The following is a 17,277-nucleotide window of genomic DNA, read 5'->3' as shown; positions in this document are numbered from 1 at the left end:
TGATCATGGATTCATAGGAAGCTACCAAAAAAGATCTGTCTCTCAACTGGCCAATCATTCAGTTTAAAGCATTAAACTACTTTAACTTACAAATTTTCAGAGACTTTCAAATTGTCTAAAAAAAAAAAAAAAATTAAAATTCCCATTCTAACTTAATCATGACACTCAAACATGAGTGAAGTTTTGGATTTTTTGCACTTCAAGTATTTGATTTTCAATTTCACATTTAAGGCTTTTCTCCACAACAATGAAAGTCAGACTTCTTTGACTTTTTGAAGGGAAGATTCATGTTCTCAAACAATCAAATAACTCTAGGACTAAAGATCTAAGAATTAGACACTTGAAGCCAAGTAGTTGGAAAGTAATAGAAGTCTTCATGATGATGTGCATCACAAATTACTTTAATAAGCTCTTGTCCTAATAGATGAAATACTTTCATCAAGATCAACAGAGTATAATACTTCTATTCACAAGCTGAAAATTCAATTACTACTTAATATTTTCTAGGAGAGTAAAGTTGTATGCAGGAAAAATATGGTCACACCTATGATACCCACAGTTCTTGTTCTTTGTGTCTCATCTGTGTTTTGTTTCCTCCTTACTTCCTTAGCAGTTTCCTATCAGTTTCTTACTGCATGACACTTCCTCATGCAATAATCTCTGTTCCTCAGTCTAATTCTGCTTCATCTGTTGGAACAATTAGTAATAAACTAGCCACTGTAAAAATCATCCTTTAGATTAAAACTTCAGTATTAATACACTAATTATATAAATGAGGCCAAAGTCGTAATCTGAGACTGACTGGAGAAACAGAAGACAGCACAGCACTAATATGCCCCTATTTTGGTTTACAATCTCCCCTGTATCTAGAAAGCCTACATCTTTTGTTTAAATGAATGCTCCATCTTTTCAGTATATGGACAAGCTCTTCTCCATTCTTATTCCATCTCCTAAATATCACCAGTCACACAAAATGAAGTTTTTCCTTTAGTTTTACTTCACAGTAATATATCCTCTAATAGTCTTCATTACTTCCAGCTCTCAATAGAATTCACAAGTCAGTTGACAAAATAATAATTTTTCCTGATCAAAGTATACTGTGAAGTGGTTTAACAGTAACACTTAAATAATTTTACTGTTAAGCATGACTTCTTTAGTTTTTAACCCTAACCTTTTGCTCACAAATATACAACCAACTATGGGAGAAACATGATTCTGAGAAAAAAAAACTTATGAAGCAAATACAACTCCTGAATTCCATTAATATTTAAATCCATTCATCCTGTGTTTTCAAAATACTGTTAACTAAATTAATTACTACTTTTGAGCAGTCTAGTTTTAAATTAGATTGCTTTCGTTAGACATCAAGTTATTTACACTCACTAGTCTAAAACATAATTTTAATCTAGTCTTTGTATTTCATATTTTGAAAACTCCGGATCCTGCTGAGACCTGGCTTTTTTCTTGTCATGTTCTATGAGTCCCTCTCCCTATCTTTTAAGGTACACACTGAAACAGCAGTACCATGTACCATGATAAAGAGCTCTTCCAAGAGAACATTGTCCACAGCATGCTAGGCCATGCTTGTCACAAATATACACTAAAAATGTCAATTTCATATATCAAATATATTAACCCTATGGCTCCAAAATAAAGTTCACAAAAATAAAAAGTTCCTAATGAAACATAATCTTGTTCCTTGATGATTCTACATCAAGGACAGTATTTCTGTTGTTACTGTCGAGTCCTCAGTCCTACAGAGAGCAACCATAAAAGCAAAATCAAGCAACAGAGAGCAGAGGCAACAGGGGAACACAGCACAGACTGAACGATCTTTATATTTACACAGAGGTCCCATTAGTGTATAAACACCTATAAATATATACACATACACTAGAGACTTATTTTACATGATGATAAGATAAAAATTGCCATTAGTAAGCCAATTTCCCTACAGTGAGTATGTTAAGGGATCCTACAGATAAGGCTTAGCAATGAAGAGTTATTTTCAAGATACTTTTACATTTTTAGAGCAATTAATTTTATTTCCATACATTTGTTTTCTATTTTAGAAAACAAAGTCATTGTACATACACAAGCTCTATTTCAATAAATTGAAAGGCATGTAGTAGTGGATAAAGCAGGATTGTGCAGAAAAAAATTAAATTATATAAATACAGTCTTATTCAGTGGCAGAGTTAAATAGCACTTCCAAACTAATGACAATTAAAACAGCTAAGATTCTTAAGCAACAGATAGCTGGTTTTAATCTGGGGGAAAAAAAAATATATCTGAAAGTGCACAGAATTAGAGAGATTAATTTGCTTATCGGGAAATGATGCCTATACTCTTTGACTTCTCCTTTAAACACTACTTTAGCTCATGCATTAAGTTTACCTATAAGACTGGACTATATGTAGTTTTGCCACCCATACTTTCACTCACACTTTGGTACCCCTTCCCTATAAATACATCATTTTCTGGAGGAGAAAGACTGAGGGAAAAAAACAAACCAACCAAAACATTTATAAGTTAAAAAACCCAAACAGCCCAAGAGACTGTGAATGTCTGCAGCTTGTACTCATCTGAAACTGACCAGTTTTCTAAGGAGATCAAGCTTTTCTATACCTCTATCAACTTCTATTATATAGAAACAAGTTTGCTAGCACTGACAGAAACCAAATTAAAAAAAAAAAAAAACACAAAAATGAACAGATCACTTTTCAGTTCAAGAAGTTTTCTCCACAGACTAAGTTTTGCACTACAGCTTCTGCCACAACCACAGTCTTGTACGGTGCACTGAATAATATTACAAAAAAATTACTACATACCTCAGACTGTGTTTTGGGAAAGGACAGGTAACTGAAACAAAGGGGAAGGAACAGACATGAAGCTAGAGTAGTTTTCCTGGTACCACAAGGTCAGAACAAAAAGCTTGTCTGTATACAAGGAACAAGAAAGAGAAATGAGAGCCTAGAAAAACAGAAACAGGAGAACTGACAAACCAAGAAAAAGTAAGGAAATGAATGCACTATAGTGGGTAGTAAAATGAGAAAATGAACAACCAAAAAAATCCATGGAAGTGGAACCAGAAAGAAAATCCTAATCAAGCCAAAGAACTCTAGGTAGAAAAAGAAGGCCTAACAAATCCAAGAAGCATTACTTGTAATTTATGAATTAAACTCAGTCACCTGGCAGTGTTACAAGTCAGTAGAATACTCAGGTGTTATATTCATTTAATTTGCAGTGGTTCTTGGGGTCACTGTAGCAACATGCTCTTAATGCTGACTGCCAAACAGTACTGTAAATGTTTCAAGTCTAGAAAATGTTATGGTTAAAAGGCAGAGGGAATATAGAAACATAGAATCATTTGGGTTGGAAAAGACCTTTAAGATATTGGAGTTGATCTCAAAGAGTTGAAGAATAGTTTACACACTCAAATGCAGACCTTGCACTACGGACGAGTGTAAAAATATGCTTTGAATCCTCCCTTCAAAGACATCTATGGCCTTTTCCGAATTATTGCATTCTAGGAATTACCTAGTAAGAATGAAAAGTCAGTGCAATAACTCTTAACCAAATCACTGCAAGGTGCGGTAGAACAGATATGCAGTGGCCTGCTCTTCATTACATATAGAAGTTATTTCACATCCTTCTCATGTGCCACTGCACATGTAGCTACCATGCTACCTAAAGACAAGAAAAGGGTTACCAGTCCCTGATTTTTCCACATGGTCTGATCCCAAACCAGAAGACATGGTAAGATTCCGAATCATCCTTATTCCCATTATTAATGCAACCCACCTCCCAAGAGATAGCAATGCTTTGTTTAAATGGTAAGATGCTAGTAGGGAGTACCGACTCCACCATACACTTGTAGACTTGTGTGAAATATGCACACTTGCACAAGTCTAAGTAGGCAAACATTATTTTGATTGCTTTGCTTCTGGTATTCACTTCTGAGAAAGCCTGACCTGTCTTCTACCTGTCTTTAAATGCCACGGTAAGCCACAATGTCTTTTAATGAATAAGAATGGCAGCAAGTTCAATTACTTGTAGTAGAGTGTGATAAAGAAAGTTGATTGCAAAGATAATTAGATAACCAAATCATATGAACATTCATTCTGTTGGTTTTCGCAGGAAGACCAATCACAGGTTTCACAGGTTTCTTGGAGAATTTAAATTGATCTAAGGGCTGCAGTGAGCAGAGACAATCATCTAATTCCCCACTCATGTTTTCACAGCTCCACCTGCAGTGACTAACAACTGCAAGGCAGAAGAATAATTTACTATGCAGTTCACACACAACAATTGCTACACCACGAAGGAGGTGCAGAAATGTGCTGCCGAGGATGGTACTGCACTTCTGGCAACAGTCCTGAGTTTGAACAACTTTAGCTAACAGGGAAACACTAAGAGCAGGGAAGAGTGGTATCAACAGGAACAATCAAAACACTTTTTTTTTTTTTACCCTTTTCTCTCTGCATCACAGTATCAAAAATGCTGCCTCTTACTGTAATGTAAAAGTACCATCCACAGACCTGAAAAGATTGACCCTATTTTCACATGGTGAAAGGAGGTGAAAAAAAGTCTCAGATGTAGTCTTCCATAAAGACTGTATAGCACAAAAGGAAATTTAAAGTACAAATTATATACAATGGTCAAAATCAGAAAAAAAAAAAATAAAAAACAAAGGCAAGAGTGCAATTCTGTGCAACAGTTAGTAAGTGAAAAATAAAAGAATTAAAAACTGTACCTTGAAAGAACCGCTGTAGGCATACTTTTATTACATAACTAACTCTCATCCTCACATTTTGACAAATATTATGTTTAATCAGGATATCCTTTAAAAGAAAGTTGACCTAAACACACTTGTGCTTATCTCTTAATACCTCCAGAGGTGCTTCAGCTAGCACAAGATTAGTTCGGCAGAAAACTTCATAAATACTCCCTGGTAGGACCCAGCATACTTATCTGCTTATCTTCCTCCACAGAGTACCTAAGCAGATTGATTTCTTAACTATAGACCACATCAAGTAAACAGTAATTTCACAACTGGTATGGAAATTATGAGACTGATTTGTATTTTGTTATTTTCATGTTTCTAATTGTGACAAATAATTCCCATTTTTTATTATATTGGATATTAACAGTAAAGAAGTTTGCTCAGTGAACAGCAAGCTCATAAGGAGGAATCACTTCAGTCATACAAAGCTTACATTAGGTATTCTTCACAAGCACATAACTCAAAGTGGGTTAAAAACAGATATTGATGAAGAAACTACAGGAAAAAGTAAGCTATGCAATTCTACTCTATGTAGAATATAAATCCAGAAAAGACTCGTGAGTGAGAAACTTAAAGATAATAATGTGCAAATGGTTGATGTCTCTAAGAGTTTAAGCATCTTCTTCTGGAACTCAGAAGCCTTGTTAAACCTGAAGATTTAATCCAGTACTGAAGTAGCTGAATTTAACTTACAAATACAAATCTCTGATGCCTTTTAGCACTGTTGCAGTGGGAGTCTCTATAAGGAGGCAGATGAACAAGAACACTCTTGTATAAATGTTGATTAATCAAAAAGAAAATAGTATTAGGAAGTCAGAAATTTGGCCACAATGCTTTGAGTCATCAGGAAGAAAAAAAGTCTTCTGTTTCAGAATTCCTTGATTTCAAGAACAGCTAAGATTCTGTAGGTCACAGAGATATAGGACGCACTTTAAATTAATAATATCTACATCTTTGCATGAAGTTAGAAGCAATGTCTTTAGTGATCATTTCCATTTTCATGTATGCATATTGTTATGGTGAAAAGAAAAAAAAAAAAAAAAAAAAGTACTTTACCAACATTAGGTATAGTTAATTTCCTGGGATAGTTGACCCACCATGGTCAAACTTCCCAGGATCTGGGTTTTGGAATAGCAATAGGCACAGGAAACAGTACCAGCAATCACGTTTGCACTTAAAAAGTAGTAAGAGAAGTTGGCAGTACATATAATGAACCTGGTTTTATTACTTAGTTTCAAGTTAAGAAACTTTATCAAAACGTATGACAAAAGTCAGTGTACATCATACTATCCCAACAACAGGATCACAATATTTCAAACTTGCTAGAAATAATTTTATCTTCTGAGGACCACATAGTGTATAAATTTTATCACCAACAATGTACCATGTACTTAAGACCTTCAGTCCAGTCTATAAAAACACATTTAAGACTACATGAATAATCACTCTGATTATTGATTAACCTTGCAGAATAGAAGTCAGTCAATTCACTTCCACATACACAGATCTATGAGGCACCAGCGACATGCCAAACAGCAGCACCCCCACGTTTTTTCTACCACAACCACCTGCCAGACTTGAGGTACAAAACCTGTTTCCACGTGAAACTGCAGCCTTCAAAAACTCACCACGACCCTCACTCACTGTTGAGAAAGCAGCGTGTCAAAGAGATTTTCAACAGATTAAAAAGGGTAACTCTATACTAAGATTAAAAACCTGCCGACAGGCCGCATCCGAGGGGCAAGAGCCCGCCCCCCCCCCCCCCCCCCCCCCCAAACCCCTCAGGGCCGCGGCTGTTCCATGAGAGTAGCCTCAGCCCCGCGGTGCAGCGCCCAGAGCATCCCCACCCGCAGCCGGGACCCACGCTCCGCTTCCACCCCAGCGCTGGACGGCTGACATCACAGCCCTCCGGAGAGGAGGGTCTGCCACCAGCATCGGTGTGGAAATATTCGCCCCCAAACCCCACTGAAGGGGAGAGGGGAGAGAGAGGTGAGCGGATGCGCGAGAGAAAAGGAGCGCAAAAAATGAGGAGAAAAAGAACCCCCCCAAAAAAAGAGAAACCCGCCCGCCCCGGTTACCACAGAGTTCTCCGCGAACGCTCCCAGTGGGTCCCTCAGGTCCAGGCCAGTAACGGCTGCCGGTTCCCTCCTTCCAAGTGTGCCCGGCGGAGCAGCCCGCGGCGATATCCCCAGCCCGAGCCCGAGGGTTCCGCGACACCCACCTTTCCCCTCGCCCTGCTCCCTCCGCCGGGGGCGGTGGGTACCTCCCCCGGCCCCGGCCCCGGCCCCGGCCCCCGCCCGCCTACCTCCGGGCACGGCAGTCCGCTGCTCTCAGGACGGCGCCCTCAGAGCGCCGCCGCTCGCCGTTATAAACCACCTCCGCGACCCGGGCCCCGCAGCGGCGGCAGGTACTTACCGTCCCCTGGACCAATCAGCGGGAGCGGTGGGCCGGCCGGGGGCGGGGAGCCCGCGGGAAGCGCGGAGGAGCGGGACGTCTCCCACCTCCCGCCCCTTCATGCGCCCTGAGGGGGGGCGCCGGTGGCTCAGTCCCGCGGTTTCTCTGGGTGTGGGTGTGGGCGTGGGTGTCCGCCTCCTCCCGCCCTTGCGGCCCGTTACGTGGCCGTGGGGAGCAGCGGGCGGGCCGGCGGCTGGCGGCGGGGCCCCGGCACCCGCCGTCCCTCAGGTGCCTCGGCGCCCTCCCGCCCTGTGGGCCCTCGCCCCGCAGCGGGCCTGGGAGGACCCCGGCGAGACCGCTGTGGGCCTCCCCCGAGCTGGGTGCTGGTAGCTTGCCCCCTGTAAAGTCGCATCGCAGCGGACAGCGAAGTCTTGTTATGTTACAGCCAGTGATGGGAGGTGTAAATTCACTGGGCCACAGGAAGGAGAGAGGGGGAGAGGACAAGAAAAGTTTGTGTGAGGCCTGCGGAGCTGGATGGGACGCTTGAGTTATGCACGGCCCTGGCTGGTAACTAACACAGAATCACAGAGTGGTTTCAGTTGGAGAGGAATTTAAAGATCATCTAGCCCCAACCCGCCTGCCACGGGCAGGGACACTTTCCACTAAATCGGGTTGCTCCCAGCCCCGTCCCACCTGGCCTGGAACCCTTCCAGGGGGAGGGGCAGCCACAGCTTCTCCGGGCACCCTCTGCCAGTGCCTCACCACCCAGACAGGGAAGAATTTCATCTTTACATCTAATCTCAATCTACATTCTTTCAGTCTGCAACCATTACCCCTCATCCTATCGCGACACTCCCTGATCAAGAGTCTCCCCCCATTTTTCCGCTAGCCTCCTTTAAGCACTGGAAGGCTGCTATAAGGTCTCCCCGGAGCCTCCTCCTCTCCAGGCTGAACCCCCCCAACTCTCTCAGCCTGTCCTCACAGGGAGCAGCTCCAGCCCCCCCAAACATCTTCGTGGCCTCCTCTGGACCCACTCGAGCAGTTCCGTGTCCTTCTGCTGTTGGGGGCTCCAGACCTGAGCATAGCAATGCAGGGGGGGGGTCTCATGACAATGAGACAGAGGGGGAGAATCCCCTCCCTGGCCCTGCTGGCCACGCTTCTCTTGATGCAGCCCAGGACATGGTTGGCTTTCTGGGCTGCGAGCGCACTTTGCTGGCACACAGTCAGTTTTCCATCCATTAGTACCCCCAAGTCCTTCTCTGCAGGGCTGCTCTCAATCCACCCCTCACCCAGCCTGGATTTGTGCTTGGGATTGCCTCGACCCATGGGCAGGACCCTGCACTTGGCCTTGTTGAACTCCATGAGGTTGGCACGGGCCCACCTCTCCAGCCTGTCCAGGTCTCTCTGCATGGCATCCCTTCCCTCCAGCGTGTCACCGCAACACTCAGCTTGGGGTTGTCAGCAAACTTGAGGAGGGTGCACTCAATCTCACAGTTCGTGTTGCCAACAGAAATGTTAGACAGTGTTTGTCCCAGCACAGCCCCCTGAGGAATACCACCTAGCACTGCTCTCCACTTGGACATCTGACATTTGAGTACAACCCTCCAGCCAATTCCTTATCCACCGAGTGGTCCATTCATCAAATCCATGTCTCCCATGAGGACCAGGTTTGTGAACATGAGTCTGCTCCTACCTGTCTATAGAGGGCCTCATCTGCTCCGTCTTCCTGGTCAGGTAGCCTGTAGCAGACCCCCACTATAATGTCTCCTGTCCCTGCCTTCCCTTTAATCCTCACCCATAAGTTCTGTGTTGGCTCCTCCTCCATCCCCAGGCAGAGCTCCATGCACTCCGGCTGGTCACTGACATAGCGGGTGATCCTCCCTCCTCACCCCCCCTGCCTGTCCTTCCTAAAGAGCCTGTATCCTTCCATCCCAACACTGCGGTCATAGGAGCCATCCCACCACATCTCCGTGATGCCAATAAGTTCAGGCACGTGCACCTCTCTTCCTCATGGTGTTCATTCCCCATGCTATGTGCATTTGCATGGAGGCATTTAAACGGTGTCCCTGATGAAGCTGACTTTCTGGCTGGAATCCCTCTGTCAACCCCCAGCGAGGCCAGTCGTCTAAGTAGCTGAAGCCCTGGCTGTGGCACCAGTCCATAACCATTTGTTGATTTTCCACATTCAGCTGGTCCTTTCAAACCCCTTCCCTTTGAATGGGAGGGTTGAAAAAACTACCTGTGCTCCAGAGTGCCTCACCACTGCTCCCAGGGCTCTGTAGTCCTTGATACTCCTCAGACTGCTGCTGGTTGTATCACTGGTGACCTTGTGAAACAACAGCAGCAGATAACAGTCAGTGGACTGTACGAGGCTCAGCAGCCTCTCGATGACACCCCTGACACAAGCCCCCGGCACCCAGAACACCTCTCTGGAGAGTGCACCAGGTTGGCAGATGGTGCCTCTGCACCTCTCAGAAGAGAGTCGCCCACCATTATCACCCATCGCCTTTCCTTAGTTGCACTGGTTGTTATGTGGGGAGCAGATTGGGCTGCCTCACTGAGCTTCAGCATCTCTCCTGATGTGACAACTCTTTCCTCTTCAATCTGCAGAGTGGTGAAACTGTTATCCAAGGGCACCTCAGGCTTTGGGGGAAGTCTCTTCCACCTGCAGGTCCTTGATGCCACAAGCTTCCATTCTTCTGCATTACTGGCCCTGCTCCCTTCTGCGTGTGCCGGTGGGGGAATTTTTGGCCATGTGGCCACGGGGCCCCACTGCAGACTGCACCTGGAACCATCTCCCCAACTCCTCCTCAGCCTCCCTGATGCCACGCAGCCTTCTCTCCACCTCCCACCGCCCAGCCAGCCGTGGCAGGAGTTCCTCCCCCCGGGCACAGCTTCTGCAGGCAGCTCTGCCACCCGTCCCTGCCCCAGGAGAAGGGTCCGGGCGCCCGCTGCAGCCCCAGGCCTGCGCCGCGGCCTCTGCCTTCAGCAGCTCTGTCTGGGTGGAGGCGTCGGCCACGGCCGGGGGGGGTGGTGTGGCCCCCCGGCCAGGGCTGACACCTTGGCTTTCAGAGGAGAGACATGTACCTGAGGTGGCTGTGTTCAGGATCAAATGAGTTGCTTCTGCATCCTGTTTCCTAGAGGTAGGAGCCCAAGGGGTGGGAGGTACTGTGGAGAGACCAGGCAGCTACCAGATGAGGCATCTGCGTGCCATGACACTGGAAGGAAATATGTTACTCTAGTTTGTGTCCCATGTAGTACGGACCTTAAGGACCACCCTGAACTAACTCCTTTTCTGGGCTGTGGCATTAAAGAAATGTGTAGCCTCAATCAAATGGATGAGAGTCCCAAGACAATTTTTGGCATTATCTACATCCTGTGACTCTGACAGACTTCGGGGGGAAATATAGACCTGCCACAGTGTTTGGGATAAAGGTCGTTTTGTATTGTGTCTCTGTAGAAATATGAGGTATGGATGTTTCTTGTATCACTCTTGACATGAGTCATGTAAGAACACGGGAGAAGAGGCAGCTTCAGTTCAAACAAGTTGAAAATTCAGCGTGAGATGCCAGTGTTTCACAAGATATGCAAGTTACAAGTGTGATAATGATGGGAAGTATGTGCATGTGAGTGTAAGAGGGGGAAAGTGGGTAGGGAGAGGTATCACTGGTCTCTGCTAAACCCCTGCCTGGAACAGGAAGGATTAATGTGTACAAGAGCTGTCTTCATTTTAAGTGTGGCAGATTGTGACAGTTGCTTATTTGACTGATGCACAAAATCACCTGAAAATAAAACTTAAAAGGTAGAAAGATCAGATAATATTAGAAGAGGGACAAATCCATATGCTTTCAGAAGTCATTTGCAGGTTGGTGCCCTTGTAATGTGAAACCTTTGACAAAAGTGGGAAAAGGCTTGTATTTTTATTTGTTCTGTGACTAATACAATCACAGTACATGAAATCATCCTTTACAGGAAGCAATGGGATTTGTTATATATTTTCATCTCCTGGAGTTCACTTGGTGCAAGGCTTGGCCTGGCACACAGGCTTTTGAGGATTATAATTTCCAATCCTGTCTCCCTTCAAGTAATTAAAACATATTTGGCAAGTGAACTGCAAGCACTTCCTGACATGATACCTATCACCTGTGTCCTATCACCTGCCAATGGGTATTTTAATTGAATGTGACAGAAAGTCTTTCGAGCCCTGCTATAGGGAGAGCAAGTGGAATGACTGAAGAAGAAGCTGGTAGGCAGCAAGTTCTTCAAGTACTTGGCCTCATTCCTGTCTGTATCAAGAAGTGCCTAGGAAAATGAGTGCTTTGGAGTTCATGGAACATACACACCAAAATGGGGGACTGGGTTTGATCAAAGGCTGTAAGTTGAGAGTCCTGTTATCTAAAAATAGAATTAAACTTTTTCAGCTGAAGGTTATGAGGTCTATAGGAGCAAGACACTGCTGTCTCTCATCCTTTTTCTCCTTTTTTTTTTCTCCCAAACATGGTACCATATTGGTCTGTCTTTGCTATCACAGCTGCCAGTGTGGCCAGCCCATACACTGTACTGGAGAATTAATCTGCATTTAAAAAAATACTTTTTTTTTTTAACTAGGAAATGTGTCAACCGGGTTGGTCCCCTAATCCAAGTCAAAAAGTGTGTCTGTATGCTGTATCTCTAGTTTAGGACTGTTAGGGCAGGAGGTAAGAAAAGCATCGAATAGAGAGAAGGAAATTTCATTTCCCCTGTGTACTCTAAGTTTTTGTGGTTTGATAGCACAACCTCATACATCCTTTAAATTCAGCCTGAATTTTCCAATCTGGCAGAAGTTGCAGACCGAGGTGGAGATTATGGGAAAGTTGTGGTTTCATATGGTTTCCACTTTAGATCAGTTTTTGGTTTCAAGGTTATCATCACCTGTGAAAAAAATGAGGTTATGAGTGTATTGTTTGATTTAATTGGTCAATTTCCAAGATTAAGTTTTTGAAAACAGTAGATTTTGTTAAGCATAAAGGAGTGTTTAAAAGTTTGCTTTTCTATTCCCCCATGAGGACAAATCACCATCATCAAAAAATGCCACCAAGCATATTGACAGCTGAGATAAGATTAGAAATACTTTGGTGAGTATTCATTTGAAAAAAAATGAATACTCACCAGACTCAAAATCAATTACATTTGCATCATTTTTGATGATAAAAAGAGGGGAGAATATATATAAAAATATATATTATATATGATAAATATATTCTAATATACACAGACCTATGAGAATATACTAATATATTCATTATTTTCAATATATTATATATTACATATGTTAGTAATTATATATTTTAATATATATAAATAAAATTAATTAATTTTTAATCCTTTGAAAGATCTTTTCTTTAGAGACCAGATTGTGAAAAATATCTTACAGTTTCACCCTTTCACACACATGTTTCTTGTTAGAAGCTAAATATATAATGTAATTTAAAAATACTATGAGGATTCTCCTGTAATTGGTCTGCATACTATAAAAATAGGAATAAGTGAGTTTCACCAATAATCTAGACTGTGCTGCTGTTGAAGAACGCTTTTAAATTAATTTTCAACTACAGTTCACAAAACTAATAGAAATTTTGATAGATTGTTATGATAGAAAAATAAATAAATCCTTTGTGATAGGGCCTGCAAGCTGCTTGCTAACACATGCAGAGAACTACAGAAAGGAAGAAAAATGTAAACATTGCCTTCCTGTGAGGGAATAAGTGAAAGGAGGAGAGATAGATAAAGGCAATGCATGAGAAAACACTTCTAGCAAGCAAACTTGGGCTCTAAGAATTTTATTCCTACCTTCACTGTGGCAATTTTAGTGTGATTGTTTGTTTGTTTTTCTTTTTAATTGGTCCACTTATTTTACTCATTCTTTTATTCTCTCCTTGGTTCCCTGATTCAGTGTGTCTCTTTCTCTCCTTTTCCAATTTCTTTAAATTGCATTCTTCTTGATCCATGTTAAATTCATGTTTCTTGCAACTTTCAGGAAGTCGGTGGAGTTGTACTGTCTATAAACTAGGTGTGATTGGGTTGAATGCTGTGTTTCAGCTGCTTCTTTTATAAGAACATATAAACTGAATGATGGTCTCGTTTACTTTAAAGAGGTATATGGTGTAATTTAATTCAGTAGAACTTCAAGCAAGAACAGAGGTCTGTATGCGCAGAGCCAATTACAGCATCAGGCCCTGGGTGCACAATAATTAGCCTACTTAGCATACAAATATGATAAGACAGACAAAATCAGTCAGTGTGATCTATTCTAAACAGATTGTTTATTTGTCTTCAGCAATGCAACATTTTATTGAAAATTACTTGTCTTTGAGGTTATTCATATCAGGTTTAAAGAAACTAACACCTACCATATTATTCTCATTCATATCTTATTGATGTTCCTATTGTCCATATTACTAATACTTTCCTGTATTATATTAAAAACAAAACAAACCCACAAAACAAAACAAAACAAAACACCAAACCTGGTCTGGTTTTATGTTTTGAGGTTTTGTTCTGTCAAACCTGTTGTACAAATCTGTTTTGGAATTTAGCCAATCTGTTTACCACAGAAAAAAACTTTTAATAGATTCTCAACACTGAGAATACTTTCTCCATTCTGATTCAGTCAGTTCTTAATGCTTGCCACAAAATCAGTATGTAGTCCTGAAGTCATATTGTTACCATGTGCTGTAATCAGAATGCAACATTCTGTGTACACTGATTCAATACCAAGAGGGAATGTAGAACCCTCAATCTCAGACCTCTGCATTTCTTCACTGGGTCTGATCTGGCATGACTACTTACCATTCTGTGTTTTAGTTTGCAATTCTATAAGACAGAAATTATACTTATTATGAAACTCAGGGAAAGAAATTTGAGAAAGATTATGTTCAAACTTTTCAGTGAACAATTTAAAACCACCTTTGCTCTTTTCTTGCCAGGTTAACAAGTAAAGAAATATGACTTTTCATCTTTTCCCCAACATCTACTGTTAAGTCATTTTAAACAATATATGTGAGTACTGTGAATTGTCAGCTTTCATGACTATCTTCCAAATTGTACTGCCATCGCAATAAATCAATAGTTTAGACATCTTTGTTACAATTGCTTCTTATTTTTGCCATCCAGGCATATCAAGTAATTCCTGTGTGAGTGCTAATTCATTGCAACAAACTCATTACCATATGGTTTTAAAAATTATTTTAAAAAAAAAGTCATTAGTATTTGGAAGCTAAAATGTCTTCTAAACTGCTTTGAATTTAATGGGAAAATATGCTATTCTCCATTTTATTTATCTCCTATTTACTCAGAATAATTTGATACATTGTTGTCTTTCATGTAATTTTTCTGTTAAAACTTCTCAGTTCTTTGTAAAATGTTATGTGTACATAGTCAGATGTGCTATGTTTCTGGGAATGCAATACAATACAACTTCTAGTGGGAACTTATTTGTTTAGTTTCCTGGGGGAAAAAAAAAAAAAAAAAAAAAAAAAAAAAACCGAAAACCAAAAAAACAGAGATTCCTTACCAGGGTTGTCCTCAGCTGGGACATTCAGCTTTGCTCCAACATGACAACAGAAGGCCTTCACTAGCAACCATAGCTCAGGAAGTAACAGTCCTAATTAAACCTTACACTTTACTGCAACTTGCCAGCTTCTCAGCTGTTCTGACCCAACTACTTGTAAGGTCATTACACAAACCAGATTTTAAAAAGTAACCTGCTCCTCCACCTTTTTGTTGGGGTTAGTCCAGCTGGTCTGGGGACAGCGATTTCCAGTAGGGGGGCAGAACAGACGTCTGGAGAGAGCAGCCACAGGTTTCCATGTCCAACCCCTGCCTGCCTTACCACGCACTGCTATGGCTGGCAGCTCCTGGTGGGGTATGGACTCTCCATGAGACTGCCCACTGCACCCTGGCTCAGCAATACAACTTGCATCTTTGACTCTGCTGTTGCTTCTGGAGAGGAACTGAACAAGACACTTCCTCTGAGCAAACCAATTCCTTTGAATGAGCCACTCAAAGTGACAGGTAGACATGCAATTTACCATTCTGTGTCTTTCACACAGGGGCCTGATGCATTGCAGAAACTGGGTGCAGAATCTTGGCAGAATTTTGCTGACAGTGAAGAAAAGGGAGATATTGTTTTACTAGGCTACTAAAAGCTGTGTTTAACAAAATGCTAAGTTTAATTCAGACTGAAATCACTATGTGGCCACAGTTCAAGAGCAGCTATTTATTCATGTTTTTTTCCTGACAGATAAACTCGACAAATTTCTGTTCAGCTAGTAAGTGTGTGAATGTGTTAAGATATATGTACTATTGCAATAGTCATACATTAGGTTACTACTAAGGAATTTAGTTACAGCAGCTTCACTACAGAGTCTGAAATATCCTCACATGGGGAAAATGTTATTGTACTTAGGACTTGGCTACCATTCAAGGTTAGGATTCATCTCTTGAATTCAATGCCGAATGATTATAAGACCACAATAAACCTAAACAGAATTTGTTGACAAAAGGGAACAAGTTAATATTTGTGTCTCTCTCTCTAGTGGAATTGCTAACATAATGAACTAACTAGATAATCAGTGATGGAAACAATGTAGCTAACCTGGTATCTATAGCCTAAAGTGGAGTGCATTGCATTAACTCAGTCCAGGGCTGTGACTATCTATAGTTACTTTGCAAAGATCCAAGTCACAGAAGGTGGCAAAAGATCAGGTGAGAACAGTAAAAGGCTTTGGCAGTTTGGATGTAAAGAGTGCTAATGTGTGATATTTAGGAATGGCAGAAATTGAAATATATTTTATCTGTGCCTGTTGATACTAACGTTTAAGTTGATATCAAAGCATAAAGTAAACTTTGAAGCAAGATCTAGCAAACATGGGATGTAAAATTATGCTGCAAAATTTGTGCAAGTAAATAGAACTGCCAGGATATGTAAAATTGTGAACATATCAACCCCCGGTGAGGTAAATAAAATCTGGTTTTAAAGTAAATATCAGGCATTGGACAGTTCAGAAGAAACTCAGAATGTCACTCCAAATCCAGGTTTAAGCTCAGAGGCGGCCCTTTAAATCACAGAGCAGAGGGGAAGGAGACAGAATACAGGCACTGAGTAAGATCAGGACTTGCTTTTTTGCCTCCCTGGATAGCTGTTTTTCATTGCTGATAAGAAGGTCCAAACCCTCCTTGTTGTGTCTGGCTGTTCTGAGATACATTTCACTCTGTGAGAGAAAAAAAAAAAAAAAAAGCAACAAAAAAAAAACCCCAAAACATTACTAGTATCCATCCACTGAGTACGACAGCAAAGATTTAATTCTTAGACCTTTTCATTACCCTTCTCCCAGGATCCAATCAGTATGAATCCTGGGTGTGTGTGTAATACATTGCTAATCTGGAACCTGTTTTGAGGGTGCATTTAAAATTGTGTCATGTTCTCAGTCTAATTCATAAAACAGCCCCGGAAATGGTCAATGAAAATTATCCATTGTTTCTCACTGCATTTTTATTATGCTGAGGTGAGTTACACACTGCCACCATTTACAAACCTATTTAAAGTTACTGGATGTGGCAGAGCAGAGAAGCATTCAAGGACTCTTATGAAGGAAGGCTTCCAGAGGCAGAAGATGCTGTTCAAATTGTAAGGACAAGTGGGATTCTCTTAGGAAGCCAAGTCTCTTTTCCATGGGATAGTCAGGTAGCAGCAAGAGGAGGCTTGCCTTCTCCCAGAAGAAGGTAAGAGGAGAGCAGCCACGAGGCAAGGCAGGCTGTGGCCTCAGCAGCAGGGTGCAGTCCCATGGCACCCAAGGCAGGTGAGCAGAGCAGAGTGGTGACTGCAGCAGGTCCTACTAACAGCCTGGTGAGCATCAAGCAAAGAGGAGGTAACATGCCAGGTCCAAGGTGAATGCAGTTGTGTTGGGTTTGTGTGTGGTGGGGTTTTGGTGGGGGGGGAGGGGTCACAGAGGTGGCTTCTGTAAGAAGCTGCTGGAAGCTCCCCTGGCTCCAAGTCAGACCCACCTCTGGCCAAGGCTGAGCCCATCAGCGATGGTGGATGCACCTCTGTGATAACA

At 42.1% G+C, this 17,277-nt stretch overlaps 1 protein-coding gene and 1 long non-coding RNA gene across 2 annotated transcripts in view; one reads left to right on the top strand and one right to left on the bottom strand.

Annotated features, from left to right (window-relative positions):
• Window positions 1-7,157, bottom strand: part of PTBP3 (polypyrimidine tract binding protein 3) — a 42,301-nt gene extending 35,144 nt beyond the window's left edge. The window contains exon 1 of the mRNA XM_032993007.2: window positions 7,092-7,157. The gene's annotated coding sequence lies outside the window, so the exon portion shown is untranslated. The remainder of the gene's footprint in view (window positions 1-7,091) is intronic.
• Window positions 7,158-13,509: 6,352 nt separating this feature from the next.
• On the top strand, window positions 13,510-14,406 carry LOC116961563. Its single transcript, XR_004407047.2, has 2 exons — window positions 13,510-14,301; window positions 14,333-14,406. It is a non-coding gene; the product is annotated as an uncharacterized LOC116961563 (long non-coding RNA).
• Window positions 14,407-17,277: the final 2,871 nt, after the last annotated feature.

Source organism: Tyto alba, unplaced genomic scaffold (genome assembly GCF_018691265.1).
Source record: "Tyto alba isolate M040663 unplaced genomic scaffold, T.alba_DEE_v4.0 Super-Scaffold_13, whole genome shotgun sequence".
NCBI classification, from domain to species: domain Eukaryota; kingdom Metazoa; phylum Chordata; class Aves; order Strigiformes; family Tytonidae; genus Tyto; species Tyto alba.
This window is presented reverse-complemented; position numbering and strand designations above follow the sequence as displayed.